Source organism: Schistocerca gregaria, chromosome 5, assembly GCF_023897955.1.
Source record: "Schistocerca gregaria isolate iqSchGreg1 chromosome 5, iqSchGreg1.2, whole genome shotgun sequence".
NCBI classification, from domain to species: domain Eukaryota; kingdom Metazoa; phylum Arthropoda; class Insecta; order Orthoptera; family Acrididae; genus Schistocerca; species Schistocerca gregaria.
The window spans coordinates 575,987,115-576,003,512 of record NC_064924.1 but is presented as its reverse complement, the minus strand read 5'-3'; the positions used below and the strand labels follow the sequence as shown (position 1 = coordinate 576,003,512).

General features: G+C 49.2%; 28 non-coding genes across 28 annotated transcripts; all 28 read left to right on the top strand.

Moving 5' to 3' along the window:
- The first annotated feature begins 627 nt into the window (after positions 1–627).
- Trnat-cgu (transfer RNA threonine (anticodon CGU)) lies at positions 628–699 on the top strand. Its single transcript has one exon. It is a non-coding gene; the product is annotated as a tRNA-Thr (tRNA).
- A 318-nt stretch (positions 700–1,017) lies between these two features.
- On the top strand, positions 1,018–1,091 carry Trnan-guu (transfer RNA asparagine (anticodon GUU)). Its single transcript has one exon. It is a non-coding gene; the product is annotated as a tRNA-Asn (tRNA).
- A 689-nt stretch (positions 1,092–1,780) lies between these two features.
- Trnat-cgu (transfer RNA threonine (anticodon CGU)) lies at positions 1,781–1,852 on the top strand. The gene has a single exon. It is a non-coding gene; the product is annotated as a tRNA-Thr (tRNA).
- Positions 1,853–2,170: 318 nt separating this feature from the next.
- Trnan-guu (transfer RNA asparagine (anticodon GUU)) lies at positions 2,171–2,244 on the top strand. The gene has a single exon. It is a non-coding gene; the product is annotated as a tRNA-Asn (tRNA).
- A 688-nt stretch (positions 2,245–2,932) lies between these two features.
- Positions 2,933–3,004, top strand: Trnat-cgu (transfer RNA threonine (anticodon CGU)). The gene has a single exon. It is a non-coding gene; the product is annotated as a tRNA-Thr (tRNA).
- Positions 3,005–3,322: 318 nt separating this feature from the next.
- Positions 3,323–3,396, top strand: Trnan-guu (transfer RNA asparagine (anticodon GUU)). The gene has a single exon. It is a non-coding gene; the product is annotated as a tRNA-Asn (tRNA).
- Positions 3,397–4,085: 689 nt separating this feature from the next.
- Positions 4,086–4,157, top strand: Trnat-cgu (transfer RNA threonine (anticodon CGU)). The gene has a single exon. It is a non-coding gene; the product is annotated as a tRNA-Thr (tRNA).
- A 318-nt stretch (positions 4,158–4,475) lies between these two features.
- On the top strand, positions 4,476–4,549 carry Trnan-guu (transfer RNA asparagine (anticodon GUU)). The gene has a single exon. It is a non-coding gene; the product is annotated as a tRNA-Asn (tRNA).
- A 688-nt stretch (positions 4,550–5,237) lies between these two features.
- Positions 5,238–5,309, top strand: Trnat-cgu (transfer RNA threonine (anticodon CGU)). The gene has a single exon. It is a non-coding gene; the product is annotated as a tRNA-Thr (tRNA).
- A 318-nt stretch (positions 5,310–5,627) lies between these two features.
- On the top strand, positions 5,628–5,701 carry Trnan-guu (transfer RNA asparagine (anticodon GUU)). Its single transcript has one exon. It is a non-coding gene; the product is annotated as a tRNA-Asn (tRNA).
- Positions 5,702–6,389: 688 nt separating this feature from the next.
- Trnat-ugu (transfer RNA threonine (anticodon UGU)) lies at positions 6,390–6,461 on the top strand. The gene has a single exon. It is a non-coding gene; the product is annotated as a tRNA-Thr (tRNA).
- A 318-nt stretch (positions 6,462–6,779) lies between these two features.
- On the top strand, positions 6,780–6,853 carry Trnan-guu (transfer RNA asparagine (anticodon GUU)). Its single transcript has one exon. It is a non-coding gene; the product is annotated as a tRNA-Asn (tRNA).
- Positions 6,854–7,541: 688 nt separating this feature from the next.
- Positions 7,542–7,613, top strand: Trnat-cgu (transfer RNA threonine (anticodon CGU)). The gene has a single exon. It is a non-coding gene; the product is annotated as a tRNA-Thr (tRNA).
- Positions 7,614–7,931: 318 nt separating this feature from the next.
- On the top strand, positions 7,932–8,005 carry Trnan-guu (transfer RNA asparagine (anticodon GUU)). Its single transcript has one exon. It is a non-coding gene; the product is annotated as a tRNA-Asn (tRNA).
- A 689-nt stretch (positions 8,006–8,694) lies between these two features.
- Positions 8,695–8,766, top strand: Trnat-cgu (transfer RNA threonine (anticodon CGU)). The gene has a single exon. It is a non-coding gene; the product is annotated as a tRNA-Thr (tRNA).
- Positions 8,767–9,084: 318 nt separating this feature from the next.
- Trnan-guu (transfer RNA asparagine (anticodon GUU)) lies at positions 9,085–9,158 on the top strand. The gene has a single exon. It is a non-coding gene; the product is annotated as a tRNA-Asn (tRNA).
- Positions 9,159–9,846: 688 nt separating this feature from the next.
- Positions 9,847–9,918, top strand: Trnat-cgu (transfer RNA threonine (anticodon CGU)). Its single transcript has one exon. It is a non-coding gene; the product is annotated as a tRNA-Thr (tRNA).
- A 318-nt stretch (positions 9,919–10,236) lies between these two features.
- Trnan-guu (transfer RNA asparagine (anticodon GUU)) lies at positions 10,237–10,310 on the top strand. The gene has a single exon. It is a non-coding gene; the product is annotated as a tRNA-Asn (tRNA).
- Positions 10,311–10,998: 688 nt separating this feature from the next.
- On the top strand, positions 10,999–11,070 carry Trnat-ugu (transfer RNA threonine (anticodon UGU)). The gene has a single exon. It is a non-coding gene; the product is annotated as a tRNA-Thr (tRNA).
- Positions 11,071–11,388: 318 nt separating this feature from the next.
- Trnan-guu (transfer RNA asparagine (anticodon GUU)) lies at positions 11,389–11,462 on the top strand. The gene has a single exon. It is a non-coding gene; the product is annotated as a tRNA-Asn (tRNA).
- Positions 11,463–12,151: 689 nt separating this feature from the next.
- On the top strand, positions 12,152–12,223 carry Trnat-cgu (transfer RNA threonine (anticodon CGU)). Its single transcript has one exon. It is a non-coding gene; the product is annotated as a tRNA-Thr (tRNA).
- A 318-nt stretch (positions 12,224–12,541) lies between these two features.
- Positions 12,542–12,615, top strand: Trnan-guu (transfer RNA asparagine (anticodon GUU)). The gene has a single exon. It is a non-coding gene; the product is annotated as a tRNA-Asn (tRNA).
- Positions 12,616–13,304: 689 nt separating this feature from the next.
- Positions 13,305–13,376, top strand: Trnat-cgu (transfer RNA threonine (anticodon CGU)). The gene has a single exon. It is a non-coding gene; the product is annotated as a tRNA-Thr (tRNA).
- A 318-nt stretch (positions 13,377–13,694) lies between these two features.
- Trnan-guu (transfer RNA asparagine (anticodon GUU)) lies at positions 13,695–13,768 on the top strand. The gene has a single exon. It is a non-coding gene; the product is annotated as a tRNA-Asn (tRNA).
- Positions 13,769–14,457: 689 nt separating this feature from the next.
- Trnat-ugu (transfer RNA threonine (anticodon UGU)) lies at positions 14,458–14,529 on the top strand. The gene has a single exon. It is a non-coding gene; the product is annotated as a tRNA-Thr (tRNA).
- A 318-nt stretch (positions 14,530–14,847) lies between these two features.
- Trnan-guu (transfer RNA asparagine (anticodon GUU)) lies at positions 14,848–14,921 on the top strand. The gene has a single exon. It is a non-coding gene; the product is annotated as a tRNA-Asn (tRNA).
- A 688-nt stretch (positions 14,922–15,609) lies between these two features.
- On the top strand, positions 15,610–15,681 carry Trnat-cgu (transfer RNA threonine (anticodon CGU)). The gene has a single exon. It is a non-coding gene; the product is annotated as a tRNA-Thr (tRNA).
- A 318-nt stretch (positions 15,682–15,999) lies between these two features.
- Positions 16,000–16,073, top strand: Trnan-guu (transfer RNA asparagine (anticodon GUU)). Its single transcript has one exon. It is a non-coding gene; the product is annotated as a tRNA-Asn (tRNA).
- The last annotated feature ends 325 nt before the right edge of the window (positions 16,074–16,398 follow it).

Below are 16,398 nucleotides of genomic sequence, written 5' to 3'. Positions count from 1 at the left end.
GTGTGGCAATTTGGCTGCGAAGGAGTGATGCCACAGATGCTTATACACATTCAGGCAGGTGGCACTGTAGGTAAAAACATGGCCCTACGCAGACGTTGTACTGTTTTCCTATTTATTCACCATGTGTGACACTGCAGTGGAGCGACGCCCACTACAAAAGACGTTTTATTTACATTCAATTTGAGCGTATACGTCGCGAGTGCCATATGACAGGGCCTGTCTCTCGATGTCGATTTGTATTTTGTGTCTCTTAAGTGTCGGTCTGCAGTAGGCCGCTGTTGGCCGAGCGACGTGCAGTCGCCTTACATGAAGCCCCATGGGCAACGCCAGTGCCACTGTGAACAACAGCAAACTGTAGCCAGAGAGTGGAGCCGAAAGGCGCATTTCGCAGTCGAGCCACGTTATCCCACAAGCTGTGCACTAGGACAAGAAATTGCAGACCGCAAACGTTTGGTGGCCTGACGGTCGTCGCCGATCGTAAGGGCGAAACAGTCGAGAGATTTGGAGAACGGCAATGTGGACACTCCCAGCAGCAGCAGTGCGCCAAATCAATTATCTGGTCGAGGGCTGCAAGATTCAGTGTGATGAAGTGAGAATTCGGGGATAGCTCGCAAATTCAGGGCTGCCGCCTTCTTAGCTCAGTCGTAGAGCACTGGTCTCGTAAACCACGAGTAGTGAGTTCGAACCTCACAGAAGGCATCCATTTATTTAACTTTCCTGCAACGTGCGGAGCTACCTCGAGCAATATCTATCACATGGCAGTACACTGAATGAAAGGGATGTTCTACAACCTATGTCAAGTATTCTACTGGCCTAGGAGGTTTTCTGAATGCATAGGCAGAACAGTGGTTTGTATGCATTTTGTAGTATAATGTCATTCGTTTATGAGCGTCGCTACAGTGTGCATGCACGTTATCCATGTGAAGAGGCATAAGCAGATGCTACCATTCTGCGAGATTCCTGCAGAATGTGTACGAATTGCGTTGATATACAGAGCACAAGAGAGCCAAAGTCAACGCCTCCGTGGCGCAATCGGCTAGCGCGTTCGGCTGTTAACCGAAAGGTTGGTGGTTCGAGCCCACCTGGGGGCGAAATCGTTTTAACCGTCACCGAGGTGAGGACGTACATAAACTTTGTTAGAGATACACAGCTAGTGTGGCAATTTGGCTGCGAAGGAGTGATGCCACAGATGCTTATAGACTTTCAGGCAGGTGGCACTGTAGGTAAAAACATGGCCCTACACAGACGTTCTACTGTTTTCCTATTTATTCACCATGTGTGACACTGCAGTGGAGCGACGCCCACTACAAAAGACGTTTTATTTACATTCAATTTGAGCGTATACGTCGCGAGTGCCATATGACAGGGCCTGTCTCTCGATGTCGATTTGTATTTTGTGTCTCTTAAGTGTCGGTCTGCAGTAGGCCGCTGTTGGCCGAGCGACGTGCAGTCGCCTTACATGAAGCCCCATGGGCAACGCCAGTGCCACTGTGAACAACAGCAAACTGTAGCCAGAGAGTGGAGCCGAAAGGCGCATTTCGCAGTCGAGCCACGTTATCCCACAAGCTGTGCACTAGGACAAGAAATTGCAGACCGCAAACGTTTGGTGGCCTGACGGTCGTCGCCGATCGTAAGGGCGAAACAGTCGAGAGATTTGGAGAACGGCAATGTGGACACTCCCAGCAGCAGCAGTGCGCCAAATCAATTATCTGGTCGAGGGCTGCAAGATTCAGTGTGATGAAGTGAGAATTCGGGGATAGCTCGCAAATTCAAAGCTGCCGCCTTCTTAGCTCAGTGGTAGAGCACTGGTCTCGTAAACCAGGAGTCGTGAGTTCGAACCTCACAGAAGGCATCCATTTTTTTAACTTTCCTGCAACGTGCGGAGCTACCTCGAGCAATATCTATCACATGGCAGTACACTGAATGAAAGGGATGTTCTACAACCTATGTCAAGTATTCTACTGGCCTAGGAGGTTTTCTGAATGCATAGGCAGAACAGTGGTTTGTATGCATTTTGTAGTATAATGTCATTCGTTTATGAGCGTCGCTACAGTGTGCATGCACGTTATCCATGTGAAGAGGCATAAGCAGATGCTACCATTCTGCGAGATTCCTGCAGAATGTGTACGAATTGCGTTGATATACAGAGCACAAGTGAGCCAAAGTCAACGCCTCCGTGGCGCAATCGGCTAGCGCGTTCGGCTGTTAACCGAAAGGTTGGTGGTTCGAGCCCACCCGGGGGCGAAATCGTTTTAACCGTCACCGAGGTGAGGACATACATAAACTTTGTTAGAGATACACAGCTAGTGTGGCAATTTGGCTGCGAAGGAGTGATGCCACAGATGCTTATACACATTCAGGCAGGTGGCACTGTAGGTAAAAACATGGCCCTACGCAGACGTTCTACTGTTTTCCTATTTATTCACCATGTGTGACACTGCAGTGGAGCGACGCCCACTACAAAAGACGTTTTATTTACATTCAATTTGAGCGTATACGTCCGAGTGCCATATGACAGGGCCTGTCTCTCGATGTCGATTTGTATTTTGTGTCTCTTAAGTGTCGGTCTGCAGTAGGCCGCTGTTGGCCGAGCGACGTGCAGTCGCCTTACATGAAGCCCCATGGGCAACGCCAGTGCCACTGTGAACAACAGCAAACTGTAGCCAGAGAGTGGAGCCGAAAGGCGCATTTCGCAGTCGAGCCACGTTATCCCACAAGCTGTGCACTAGGACAAGAAATTGCAGACCGCAAACGTTTGGTGGCCTGACGGTCGTCGCCGATCGTAAGGGCGAAACAGTCGAGAGATTTGGAGAACGGCAATGTGGACACTCCCAGCAGCAGCAGTGCGCCAAATCAATTATCTGGTCGAGGGCTGCAAGATTCAGTGTGATGAAGTGAGAATTCGGGGATAGCTCGCAAATTCAAAGCTGCCGCCTTCTTAGCTCAGTGGTAGAGCACTGGTCTCGTAAACCAGGAGTCGTGAGGTCGAACCTCACAGAAGGCATCCATTTTTTTAACTTTCCTGCAACGTGCGGAGCTACCTCGAGCAATATCTATCACATGGCAGTACACTGAATGAAAGGGATGTTCTACAACCTATGTCAAGTATTCTACTGGCCTAGGAGGTTTTCTGAATGCATAGGCAGAACAGTGGTTTGTATGCATTTTGTAGTATAATGTCATTCGTTTATGAGCGTCGCTACAGTGTGCATGCACGTTATCCATGTGAAGAGGCATAAGCAGATGCTACCATTCTGCGAGATTCCTGCAGAATGTGTACGAATTGCGTTGATATAGAGAGCACAAGTGAGCCAAAGTCAACGCCTCCGTGGCGCAATCGGCTAGCGCGTTCGGCTGTTAACCGAAAGGTTGGTGGTTCGAGCCCACCTGGGGGCGAAATCGTTTTAACCGTCACCGAGGTGAGGACATACATAAACTTTGTTAGAGATACACAGCTAGTGTGGCAATTTGGCTGCGAAGGAGTGATGCCACAGATGCTTATACACATTCAGGCAGGTGGCACTGTAGGTAAAAACATGGCCCTACGCAGACGTTGTACTGTTTTCCTATTTATTCACCATGTGTGACACTGCAGTGGAGCGACGCCCACTACAAAAGACGTTTTATTTACATTCAATTTGAGCGTATACGTCGCGAGTGCCATATGACAGGGCCTGTCTCTCGATGTCGATTTGTATTTTGTGTCTCTTAAGTGTCGGTCTGCAGTAGGCCGCTGTTGGCCGAGCGACGTGCAGTCGCCTTACATGAAGCCCCATGGGCAACGCCAGTGCCACTGTGAACAACAGCAAACTGTAGCCAGAGAGTGGAGCCGAAAGGCGCATTTCGCAGTCGAGCCACGTTATCCCACAAGCTGTGCACTAGGACAAGAAATTGCAGACCGCAAACTTTTGGTGGCCTGACGGTCGTCGCCGATCGTAAGGGCGAAACAGTCGAGAGATTTGGAGAACGGCAATGTGGACACTCCCAGCAGCAGCAGTGCGCCAAATCAATTATCTGGTCGAGGGCTGCAAGATTCAGTGTGATGAAGTGAGAATTCGGGGATAGCTCGCAAATTCAGGGCTGCCGCCTTCTTAGCTCAGTGGTAGAGCACTGGTCTCGTAAACCAGGAGTCGTGAGTTCGAACCTCACAGAAGGCATCCATTTATTTATCTTTCCTGCAACGTGCGGAGCTACCTCGAGCAATATCTATCACATGGCAGTACACTGAATGAAAGGGATGTTCTACAACCTATGTCAAGTATTCTACTGGCCTAGGAGGTTTTCTGAATGCATAGGCAGAACAGTGGTTTGTATGCATTTTGTAGTATAATGTCATTCGTTTATGAGCGTCGCTACAGTGTGCATGCACGTTATCCATGTGAAGAGGCATAAGCAGATGCTACCATTCTGCGAGATTCCTGCAGAATGTGTACGAATTGCGTTGATATAGAGAGCACAAGAGAGCTAAAGTCAACGCCTCCGTGGCGCAATCGGCTAGCGCGTTCGGCTGTTAACCGAAAGGTTGGTGGTTCGAGCCCACCTGGGGGCGAAATCGTTTTAACCGTCACCGAGGTGAGGACGTACATAAACTTTGTTAGAGATACACAGCTAGTGTGGCAATTTGGCTGCGAAGGAGTGATGCCACAGATGCTTATACACTTTCAGGCAGGTGGCACTGTAGGTAAAAACATGGCCCTACACAGACGTTCTACTGTTTTCCTATTTATTCACCATGTGTGACACTGCAGTGGAGCGACGCCCACTACAAAAGACGTTTTATTTACATTCAATTTGAGCGTATACGTCGCGAGTGCCATATGACAGGGCCTGTCTCTCGATGTCGATTTGTATTTTGTGTCTCTTAAGTGTCGGTCTGCAGTAGGCCCTGTTGGCCGAGCGACGTGCAGTCGCCTTACATGAAGCCCCATGGGCAACGCCAGTGCCACTGTGAACAACAGCAAACTGTAGCCAGAGAGTGGAGCCGAAAGGCGCATTTCGCAGTCGAGCCACGTTATCCCACAAGCTGTGCACTAGGACAAGAAATTGCAGACCGCAAACGTTTGGTGGCCTGACGGTCGTCGCCGATCGTAAGGGCGAAACAGTCGAGAGATTTGGAGAACGGCAATGTGGACACTCCCAGCAGCAGCAGTGCGCCAAATCAATTATCTGGTCGAGGGCTGCAAGATTCAGTGTGATGAAGTGAGAATTCGGGGATAGCTCGCAAATTCAAAGCTGCCGCCTTCTTAGCTCAGTGGTAGAGCACTGGTCTCGTAAACCAGGAGTCGTGAGTTCGAACCTCACAGAAGGCATCCATTTTTTTAACTTTCCTGCAACGTGCGGAGCTACCTCGAGCAATATCTATCACATGGCAGTACACTGAATGAAAGGGATGTTCTACAACCTATGTCAAGTATTCTACTGGCCTAGGAGGTTTTCTGAATGCATAGGCAGAACAGTGGTTTGTATGCATTTTGTAGTATAATGTCATTCGTTTATGAGCGTCGCTACAGTGTGAATGCACGTTATCCATGTGAAGAGGCATAAGCAGATGCTACCATTCTGCGAGATTCCTGCAGAATGTGTACGAATTGCGTTGATATAGAGAGCACAAGTGAGCCAAAGTCAACGCCTCCGTGGCGCAATCGGCTAGCGCGTTCGGCTGTTAACCGAAAGGTTGGTGGTTCGAGCCCACCTGGGGGCGAAATCGTTTTAACCGTCACCGAGGTGAGGACATACATAAACTTTGTTAGAGATACACAGCTAGTGTGGCAATTTGGCTGCGAAGGAGTGATGCCACAGATGCTTATACACATTCAGGCAGGTGGCACTGTAGGTAAAAACATGGCCCTACACAGACGTTGTACTGTTTTCCTATTTATTCACCATGTGTGACACTGCAGTGGAGCGACGCCCACTACAAAAGACGTTTTATTTACATTCAATTTGAGCGTATACGTCCGAGTGCCATATGACAGGGCCTGTCTCTCGATGTCGATTTGTATTTTGTGTCTCTTAAGTGTCGGTCTGCAGTAGGCCGCTGTTGGCCGAGCGACGTGCAGTCGCCTTACATGAAGCCCCATGGGCAACGCCAGTGCCACTGTGAACAACAGCAAACTGTAGCCAGAGAGTGGAGCCGAAAGGCGCATTTCGCAGTCGAGCCACGTTATCCCACAAGCTGTGCACTAGGACAAGAAATTGCAGACCGCAAACTTTTGGTGGCCTGACGGTCGTCGCCGATCGTAAGGGCGAAACAGTCGAGAGATTTGGAGAACGGCAATGTGGACACTCCCAGCAGCAGCAGTGCGCCAAATCAATTATCTGGTCGAGGGCTGCAAGATTCAGTGTGATGAAGTGAGAATTCGGGGATAGCTCGCCAATTCAATACTGCCGCCTTCTTAGCTCAGTGGTAGAGCACTGCTCTTGTAAACCAGGAGTCGTGAGTTCGAACCTCACAGAAGGCATCCATTTATTTAACTTTCCTGCAACGTGCGGAGCTACCTCGAGCAATATCTATCACATGGCAGTACACTGAATGAAAGGGATGTTCTACAACCTATGTCAAGTATTCTACTGGCCTAGGAGGTTTTCTGAATGCATAGGCAGAACAGTGGTTTGTATGCATTTTGTAGTATAATGTCATTCGTTTATGAGCGTCGCTACAGTGTGCATGCACGTTATCCATGTGAAGAGGCATAAGCAGATGCTACCATTCTGCGAGATTCCTGCAGAATGTGTACGAATTGCGTTGATATACAGTGCACAAGAGAGCCAAAGTCAACGCCTCCGTGGCGCAATCGGCTAGCGCGTTCGGCTGTTAACCGAAAGGTTGGTGGTTCGAGCCCACCCGGGGGCGAAATCGTTTTAACCGTCACCGAGGTGAGGACATACATAAACTTTGTTAGAGATACACAGCTAGTGTGGCAATTTGGCTGCGAAGGAGTGATGCCACAGATGCTTATACACATTCAGGCAGGTGGCACTGTAGGTAAAAACATGGCCCTACGCAGACGTTCTACTGTTTTCCTATTTATTCACCATGTGTGACACTGCAGTGGAGCGACGCCCACTACAAAAGACGTTTTATTTACATTCAATTTGAGCGTATACGTCCGAGTGCCATATGACAGGGCCTGTCTCTCGATGTCGATTTGTATTTTGTGTCTCTTAAGTGTCGGTCTGCAGTAGGCCGCTGTTGGCCGAGCGACGTGCAGTCGCCTTACATGAAGCCCCATGGGCAACGCCAGTGCCACTGTGAACAACAGCAAACTGTAGCCAGAGAGTGGAGCCGAAAGGCGCATTTCGCAGTCGAGCCACGTTATCCCACAAGCTGTGCACTAGGACAAGAAATTGCAGACCGCAAACGTTTGGTGGCCTGACGGTCGTCGCCGATCGTAAGGGCGAAACAGTCGAGAGATTTGGAGAACGGCAATGTGGACACTCCCAGCAGCAGCAGTGCGCCAAATCAGTTATCTGGTCGAGGGCTGCAAGATTCAGTGTGATGAAGTGAGAATTCGGGGATAGCTCGCCAATTCAATACTGCCGCCTTCTTAGCTCAGTGGTAGAGCACTGGTCTCGTAAACCAGGAGTCGTGAGTTCGAACCTCACAGAAGGCATCCATTTTTTTAACTTTCCTGCAACGTGCGGAGCTACCTCGAGCAATATCTATCACATGGCAGTACACTGAATGAAAGGGATGTTCTACAACCTATGTCAAGTATTCTACTGGCCTAGGAGGTTTTCTGAATGCATAGGCAGAACAGTGGTTTGTATGCATTTTGTAGTATAATGTCATTCGTTTATGAGCGTCGCTACAGTGTGCATGCACGTTATCCATGTGAAGAGGCATAAGCAGATGCTACCATTCTGCGAGATTCCTGCAGAATGTGTACGAATTGCGTTGATATAGAGAGCACAAGTGAGCCAATGTCAACGCCTCCGTGGCGCAATCGGCTAGCGCGTTCGGCTGTTAACCGAAAGGTTGGTGGTTCGAGCCCACCCGGGGGCGAAATCGTTTTAACCGTCACCGAGGTGAGGACATACATAAACTTTGTTAGAGATACACAGCTAGTGTGGCAATTTGGCTGCGAAGGAGTGATGCCACAGATGCTTATACACATTCAGGCAGGTGGCACTGTAGGTAAAAACATGGCCCTACACAGACGTTGTACTGTTTTCCTATTTATTCACCATGTGTGACACTGCAGTGGAGCGACGCCCACTACAAAAGACGTTTTATTTACATTCAATTTGAGCGTATACGTCGCGAGTGCCATATGACAGGGCCTGTCTCTCGATGTCGATTTGTATTTTGTGTCTCTTAAGTGTCGGTCTGCAGTAGGCCGCTGTTGGCTGAGCGACGTGCAGTCGCCTTACATGAAGCCCCATGGGCAACGCCAGTGCCACTGTGAACAACAGCAAACTGTAGCCAGAGAGTGGAGCCGAAAGGCGCATTTCGCAGTCGAGCCACGTTATCCCACAAGCTGTGCACTAGGACAAGAAATTGCAGACCGCAAACTTTTGGTGGCCTGACGGTCGTCGCCGATCGTAAGGGCGAAACAGTCGAGAGATTTGGAGAACGGCAATGTGGACACTCCCAGCAGCAGCAGTGCGCCAAATCAATTATCTGGTCGAGGGCTGCAAGATTCAGTGTGATGAAGTGAGAATTCGGGGATAGCTCGCAAATTCAGGGCTGCCGCCTTCTTAGCTCAGTGGTAGAGCACTGGTCTCGTAAACCAGGAGTCGTGAGTTCGAACCTCACAGAAGGCATCCATTTATTTAACTTTCCTGCAACGTGCGGAGCTACCTCGAGCAATATCTATCACATGGCAGTACACTGAATGAAAGGGATGTTCTACAACCTATGTCAAGTATTCTACTGGCCTAGGAGGTTTTCTGAATGCATAGGCAGAACAGTGGTTTGTATGCATTTTGTAGTATAATGTCATTCGTTTATGAGCGTCGCTACAGTGTGCATGCACGTTATCCATGTGAAGAGGCATAAGCAGATGCTACCATTCTGCGAGATTCCTGCAGAATGTGTACGAATTGCGTTGATATAGAGAGCACAAGAGAGCTAAAGTCAACGCCTCCGTGGCGCAATCGGCTAGCGCGTTCGGCTGTTAACCGAAAGGTTGGTGGTTCGAGCCCACCTGGGGGCGAAATCGTTTTAACCGTCACCGAGGTGAGGACGTACATAAACTTTGTTAGAGATACACAGCTAGTGTGGCAATTTGGCTGCGAAGGAGTGATGCCACAGATGCTTATACACTTTCAGGCAGGTGGCACTGTAGGTAAAAACATGGCCCTACACAGACGTTCTACTGTTTTCCTATTTATTCACCATGTGTGACACTGCAGTGGAGCGACGCCCACTACAAAAGACGTTTTATTTACATTCAATTTGAGCGTATACGTCGCGAGTGCCATATGACAGGGCCTGTCTCTCGATGTCGATTTGTATTTTGTGTCTCTTAAGTGTCGGTCTGCAGTAGGCCCTGTTGGCCGAGCGACGTGCAGTCGCCTTACATGAAGCCCCATGGGCAACGCCAGTGCCACTGTGAACAACAGCAAACTGTAGCCAGAGAGTGGAGCCGAAAGGCGCATTTCGCAGTCGAGCCACGTTATCCCACAAGCTGTGCACTAGGACAAGAAATTGCAGACCGCAAACGTTTGGTGGCCTGACGGTCGTCGCCGATCGTAAGGGCGAAACAGTCGAGAGATTTGGAGAACGGCAATGTGGACACTCCCAGCAGCAGCAGTGCGCCAAATCAATTATCTGGTCGAGGGCTGCAAGATTCAGTGTGATGAAGTGAGAATTCGGGGATAGCTCGCAAATTCAAAGCTGCCGCCTTCTTAGCTCAGTGGTAGAGCACTGGTCTCGTAAACCAGGAGTCGTGAGTTCGAACCTCACAGAAGGCATCCATTTTTTTAACTTTCCTGCAACGTGCGGAGCTACCTCGAGCAATATCTATCACATGGCAGTACACTGAATGAAAGGGATGTTCTACAACCTATGTCAAGTATTCTACAGGCCTAGGAGGTTTTCTGAATGCATAGGCAGAACAGTGGTTTGTATGCATTTTGTAGTATAATGTCATTCGTTTATGAGCGTCGCTACAGTGTGCATGCACGTTATCCATGTGAAGAGGCATAAGCAGATGCTACCATTCTGCGAGATTCCTGCAGAATGTGTACGAATTGCGTTGATATACAGTGCACAAGAGAGCCAAAGTCAACGCCTCCGTGGCGCAATCGGCTAGCGCGTTCGGCTGTTAACCGAAAGGTTGGTGGTTCGAGCCCACCCGGGGGCGAAATCGTTTTAACCGTCACCGAGGTGAGGACATACATAAACTTTGTTAGAGATACACAGCTAGTGTGGCAATTTGGCTGCGAAGGAGTGATGCCACAGATGCTTATACACATTCAGGCAGGTGGCACTGTAGGTAAAAACATGGCCCTACACAGACGTTGTACTGTTTTCCTATTTATTCACCATGTGTGACACTGCAGTGGAGCGACGCCCACTACAAAAGACGTTTTATTTACATTCAATTTGAGCGTATACGTCCGAGTGCCATATGACAGGGCCTGTCTCTCGATGTCGATTTGTATTTTGTGTCTCTTAAGTGTCGGTCTGCAGTAGGCCGCTGTTGGCCGAGCGACGTGCAGTCGCCTTACATGAAGCCCCATGGGCAACGCCAGTGCCACTGTGAACAACAGCAAACTGTAGCCAGAGAGTGGAGCCGAAAGGCGCATTTCGCAGTCGAGCCACGTTATCCCACAAGCTGTGCACTAGGACAAGAAATTGCAGACCGCAAACGTTTGGTGGCCTGACGGTCGTCGCCGATCGTAAGGGCGAAACAGTCGAGAGATTTGGAGAACGGCAATGTGGACACTCCCAGCAGCAGCAGTGCGCCAAATCAATTATCTGGTCGAGGGCTGCAAGATTCAGTGTGATGAAGTGAGAATTCGGGGATAGCTCGCCAATTCAATACTGCCGCCTTCTTAGCTCAGTGGTAGAGCACTGCTCTTGTAAACCAGGAGTCGTGAGTTCGAACCTCACAGAAGGCATCCATTTATTTAACTTTCCTGCAACGTGCGGAGCTACCTCGAGCAATATCTATCACATGGCAGTACACTGAATGAAAGGGATGTTCTACAACCTATGTCAAGTATTCTACTGGCCTAGGAGGTTTTCTGAATGCATAGGCAGAACAGTGGTTTGTATGCATTTTGTAGTATAATGTCATTCGTTTATGAGCGTCGCTACAGTGTGCATGCACGTTATCCATGTGAAGAGGCATAAGCAGATGCTACCATTCTGCGAGATTCCTGCAGAATGTGTACGAATTGCGTTGATATACAGTGCACAAGAGAGCCAAAGTCAACGCCTCCGTGGCGCAATCGGCTAGCGCGTTCGGCTGTTAACCGAAAGGTTGGTGGTTCGAGCCCACCCGGGGGCGAAATCGTTTTAACCGTCACCGAGGTGAGGACATACATAAACTTTGTTAGAGATACACAGCTAGTGTGGCAATTTGGCTGCGAAGGAGTGATGCCACAGATGCTTATACACATTCAGGCAGGTGGCACTGTAGGTAAAAACATGGCCCTACACAGACGTTGTACTGTTTTCCTATTTATTCACCATGTGTGACACTGCAGTGGAGCGACGCCCACTACAAAAGACGTTTTATTTACATTCAATTTGAGCGTATACGTCGCGAGTGCCATATGACAGGGCCTGTCTCTCGATGTCGATTTGTATTTTGTGTCTCTTAAGTGTCGGTCTGCAGTAGGCCGCTGTTGGCCGAGCGACGTGCAGTCGCCTTACATGAAGCCCCATGGGCAACGCCAGTGCCACTGTGAACAACAGCAAACTGTAGCCAGAGAGTGGAGCCGAAAGGCGCATTTCGCAGTCGAGCCACGTTATCCCACAAGCTGTGCACTAGGACAAGAAATCGCAGACCGCAAACGTTTGGTGGCCTGACGGTCGTCGCCGATCGTAAGGGCGAAACAGTCGAGAGATTTGGAGAATGGCAATGTGGACACTCCCAGCAGCAGCAGTGCGCCAAATCAATTATCTGGTCGAGGGCTGCAAGATTCAGTGTGATGAAGTGAGAATTCGGGGATAGCTCGCAAATTCAAGGCTGCCGCCTTCTTAGCTCAGTGGTAGAGCACTGGTCTCGTAAACCAGGAGTCGTGAGTTCGAACCTCACAGAAGGCATTCATTTTTTTAACTTTCCTGCAACATGCGGAGCTACCTCGAGCAATATCTATCACATGGCAGAACACTGAATGAAAGGGATGTTCTTCAACCTATGTCAAGTATTCTACTGGCCTAGGAGGTTTTCTGAATGCATAGGCAGAACAGTGGTTTGTATGCATTTTGTAGTATAATGTCATTCGTTTATGAGCGTCGCTACAGTGTGCATGCACGTTATCCATGTGAAGAGGCATAAGCAGATGCTACCATTCTGCGAGATTCCTGCAGAATGTGTACGAATTGCGTTGATATAGAGAGCACAAGTGAGCCAAAGTCAACGCCTCCGTGGCGCAATCGGCTAGCGCGTTCGGCTGTTAACCGAAAGGTTGGTGGTTCGAGCCCACCCGGTGGCGAAATCGTTTTAACCGTCACCGAGGTGAGGACATACATAAACTTTGTTAGAGATACACAGCTAGTGTGGCAATTTGGCTGCGAAGGAGTGATGCCACAGATGCTTATACACATTCAGGCAGGTGGCACTGTAGGTAAAAACATGGCCCTACACAGACGTTCTACTGTTTTCCTATTTATTCACCATGTGTGACACTGTAGTGGAGCGACGCCCACTACAAAAGACGTTTTATTTACATTCAATTTGAGCGTATACGTCGCGAGTGCCATATGACAGGGCCTGTCTCTCGATGTCGATTTGTATTTTGTGTCTCTTAAGTGTCGGTCTGCAGTAGGCCGCTGTTGGCCGAGCGACGTGCAGTCGCCTTACATGAAGCCCCATGGGCAACGCCAGTGCCACTGTGAACAACAGCAAACTGTAGCCAGAGAGTGGAGCCGAAAGGCGCATTTCGCAGTCGAGCCACGTTATCCCACAAGCTGTGCACTAGGACAAGATATTGCAGACCGCAAACTTTTGGTGGCCTGACGGTCGTCGCCGATCGTAAGGGCGAAACAGTCGAGAGATTTGGAGAACGGCAATGTGGACACTCCCAGCAGCAGCAGTGCGCCAAATCAATTATCTGGTCGAGGGCTGCAAGATTCAGTGTGATGAAGTGAGAATTCGGGGATAGCTCGCAAATTCAAGGCTGCCGCCTTCTTAGCTCAGTGGTAGAGCACTGGTCTCGTAAACCAGGAGTCGTGAGTTCGAACCTCACAGAAGGCATCCATTTTTTTAACTTTCCTGCAACGTGCGGAGCTACCTCGAGCAATATCTATCACATGGCAGTACACTGAATGAAAGGGATGTTCTACAACCTATGTCAAGTATTCTACTGGCCTAGGAGGTTTTCTGAATGCATAGGCAGAACAGTGGTTTGTATGCATTTTGTAGTATAATGTCATTCGTTTATGAGCGTCGCTACAGTGTGCATGCACGTTATCCATGTGAAGAGGCATAAGCAGATGCTACCATTCTGCGAGATTCCTGCAGAATGTGTACGAATTGCCTTGATATACAGAGCACAAGAGAGCCAAGGTCAATGCCTCCGTGGCGCAATCGGCTAGCGCGTTCGGCTGTTAACCGAAAGGTTGGTGGTTCGAGCCCACCCGGGGGCGAAATCGTTTTAACCGTCACCGAGGTGAGGACATACATCAACTTTGTTAGAGATACACAGCTAGTGTGGCAATTTGCCTGCGAAGGAGTGATGCCACAGATGCTTATACACATTCAGGCAGGTGGCACTGTAGGTAAAAACATGGCCCTACACAGACGTTGTACTGTTTTCCTATTTATTCACCATGTGTGACACTGCAGTGGAGCGACGCCCACTACAAAAGACGTTTTATTTACATTCAATTTGAGCGTATACGTCGCGAGTGCCATATGACAGGGCCTGTCTCTCGATGTCGATTTGTATTTTGTGTCTCTTAAGTGTCGGTCTGCAGTAGGCCGCTGTTGGCCGAGCGACGTGCAGTCGCCTTACATGAAGCCCCATGGGCAACGCCAGTGCCACTGTGAACAACAGCAAACTGTAGTCAGAGAGTGGAGCCGAAAGGCGCATTTCGCAGTCGAGCCACGTTATCCCACAAGCTGTGCACTAGGACAAGAAATTGCAGACCGCAAACGTTTGGTGGCCTGACGGTCGTCGCCGATCGTAAGGGCGAAACAGTCGAGAGATTTGGAGAACGGCAATGTGGACACTCCCAGCAGCAGCAGTGCGCCAAATCAATTATCTGGTCGAGGGCTGCAAGATTCAGTGTGATGAAGTGAGAATTCGGGGATAGCTCGCCAATTCAATACTGCCGCCTTCTTAGCTCAGTGGTAGAGCACTGCTCTTGTAAACCAGGAGTCGTGAGTTCGAACCTCACAGAAGGCATCCATTTATTTAACTTTCCTGCAACGTGCGGAGCTACCTCGAGCAATATCTATCACATGGCAGTACACTGAATGAAAGGGATGTTCTACAACCTATGTCAAGTATTCTACTGGCCTAGGAGGTTTTCTGAATGCATAGGCAGAACAGTGGTTTGTATGCATTTTGTAGTATAATGTCATTCGTTTATGAGCGTCGCTACAGTGTGCATGCACGTTATCCATGTGAAGAGGCATAAGCAGATGCTACCATTCTGCGAGATTCCTGCAGAATGTGTACGAATTGCGTTGATATAGAGAGCACAAGAGAGCTAAAGTCAACGCCTCCGTGGCGCAATCGGCTAGCGCGTTCGGCTGTTAACCGAAAGGTTGGTGGTTCGAGCCCACCTGGGGGCGAAATCGTTTTAACCGTCACCGAGGTGAGGACGTACATAAACTTTGTTAGAGATACACAGCTAGTGTGGCAATTTGGCTGCGAAGGAGTGATGCCACAGATGCTTATACACTTTCAGGCAGGTGGCACTGTAGGTAAAAACATGGCCCTACACAGACGTTCTACTGTTTTCCTATTTATTCACCATGTGTGACACTGCAGTGGAGCGACGCCCACTACAAAAGACGTTTTATTTACATTCAATTTGAGCGTATACGTCGCGAGTGCCATATGACAGGGCCTGTCTCTCGATGTCGATTTGTATTTTGTGTCTCTTAAGTGTCGGTCTGCAGTAGGCCCTGTTGGCCGAGCGACGTGCAGTCGCCTTACATGAAGCCCCATGGGCAACGCCAGTGCCACTGTGAACAACAGCAAACTGTAGCCAGAGAGTGGAGCCGAAAGGCGCATTTCGCAGTCGAGCCACGTTATCCCACAAGCTGTGCACTAGGACAAGAAATTGCAGACCGCAAACGTTTGGTGGCCTGACGGTCGTCGCCGATCGTAAGGGCGAAACAGTCGAGAGATTTGGAGAACGGCAATGTGGACACTCCCAGCAGCAGCAGTGCGCCAAATCAATTATCTGGTCGAGGGCTGCAAGATTCAGTGTGATGAAGTGAGAATTCGGGGAAAGCTCGCAAATTCAAAGCTGCCGCCTTCTTAGCTCAGTGGTAGAGCACTGGTCTCGTAAACCAGGAGTCGTGAGTTCGAACCTCACAGAAGGCATCCATTTTTTTAACTTTCCTGCAACGTGCGGAGCTACCTCGAGCAATATCTATCACATGGCAGTACACTGAATGAAAGGGATGTTCTACAACCTATGTCAAGTATTCTACAGGCCTAGGAGGTTTTCTGAATGCATAGGCAGAACAGTGGTTTGTATGCATTTTGTAGTATAATGTCATTCGTTTATGAGCGTCGCTACAGTGTGAATGCACGTTATCCATGTGAAGAGGCATAAGCAGATGCTACCATTCTGCGAGATTCCTGCAGAATGTGTACGAATTGCGTTGATATAGAGAGCACAAGTGAGCCAAAGTCAACGCCTCCGTGGCGCAATCGGCTAGCGCGTTCGGCTGTTAACCGAAAGGTTGGTGGTTCGAGCCCACCCGGGGGCGAAATCGTTTTAACCGTCACCGAGGTGAGGACATACATAAACTTTGTTAGAGATACACAGCTAGTGTGGCAATTTGGCTGCGAAGGAGTGATGCCACAGATGCTTATACACATTCAGGCAGGTGGCACTGTAGGTAAAAACATGGCCCTACACAGACGTTGTACTGTTTTCCTATTTATTCACCATGTGTGACACTGCAGTGGAGCGACGCCCACTACAAAAGACGTTTTATTTACATTCAATTTGAGCGTATACGTCCGAGTGCCATATGACAGGGCCTGTCTCTCGATGTCGATTTGTATTTTGTGTCTCTTAAGTGTCGGTCT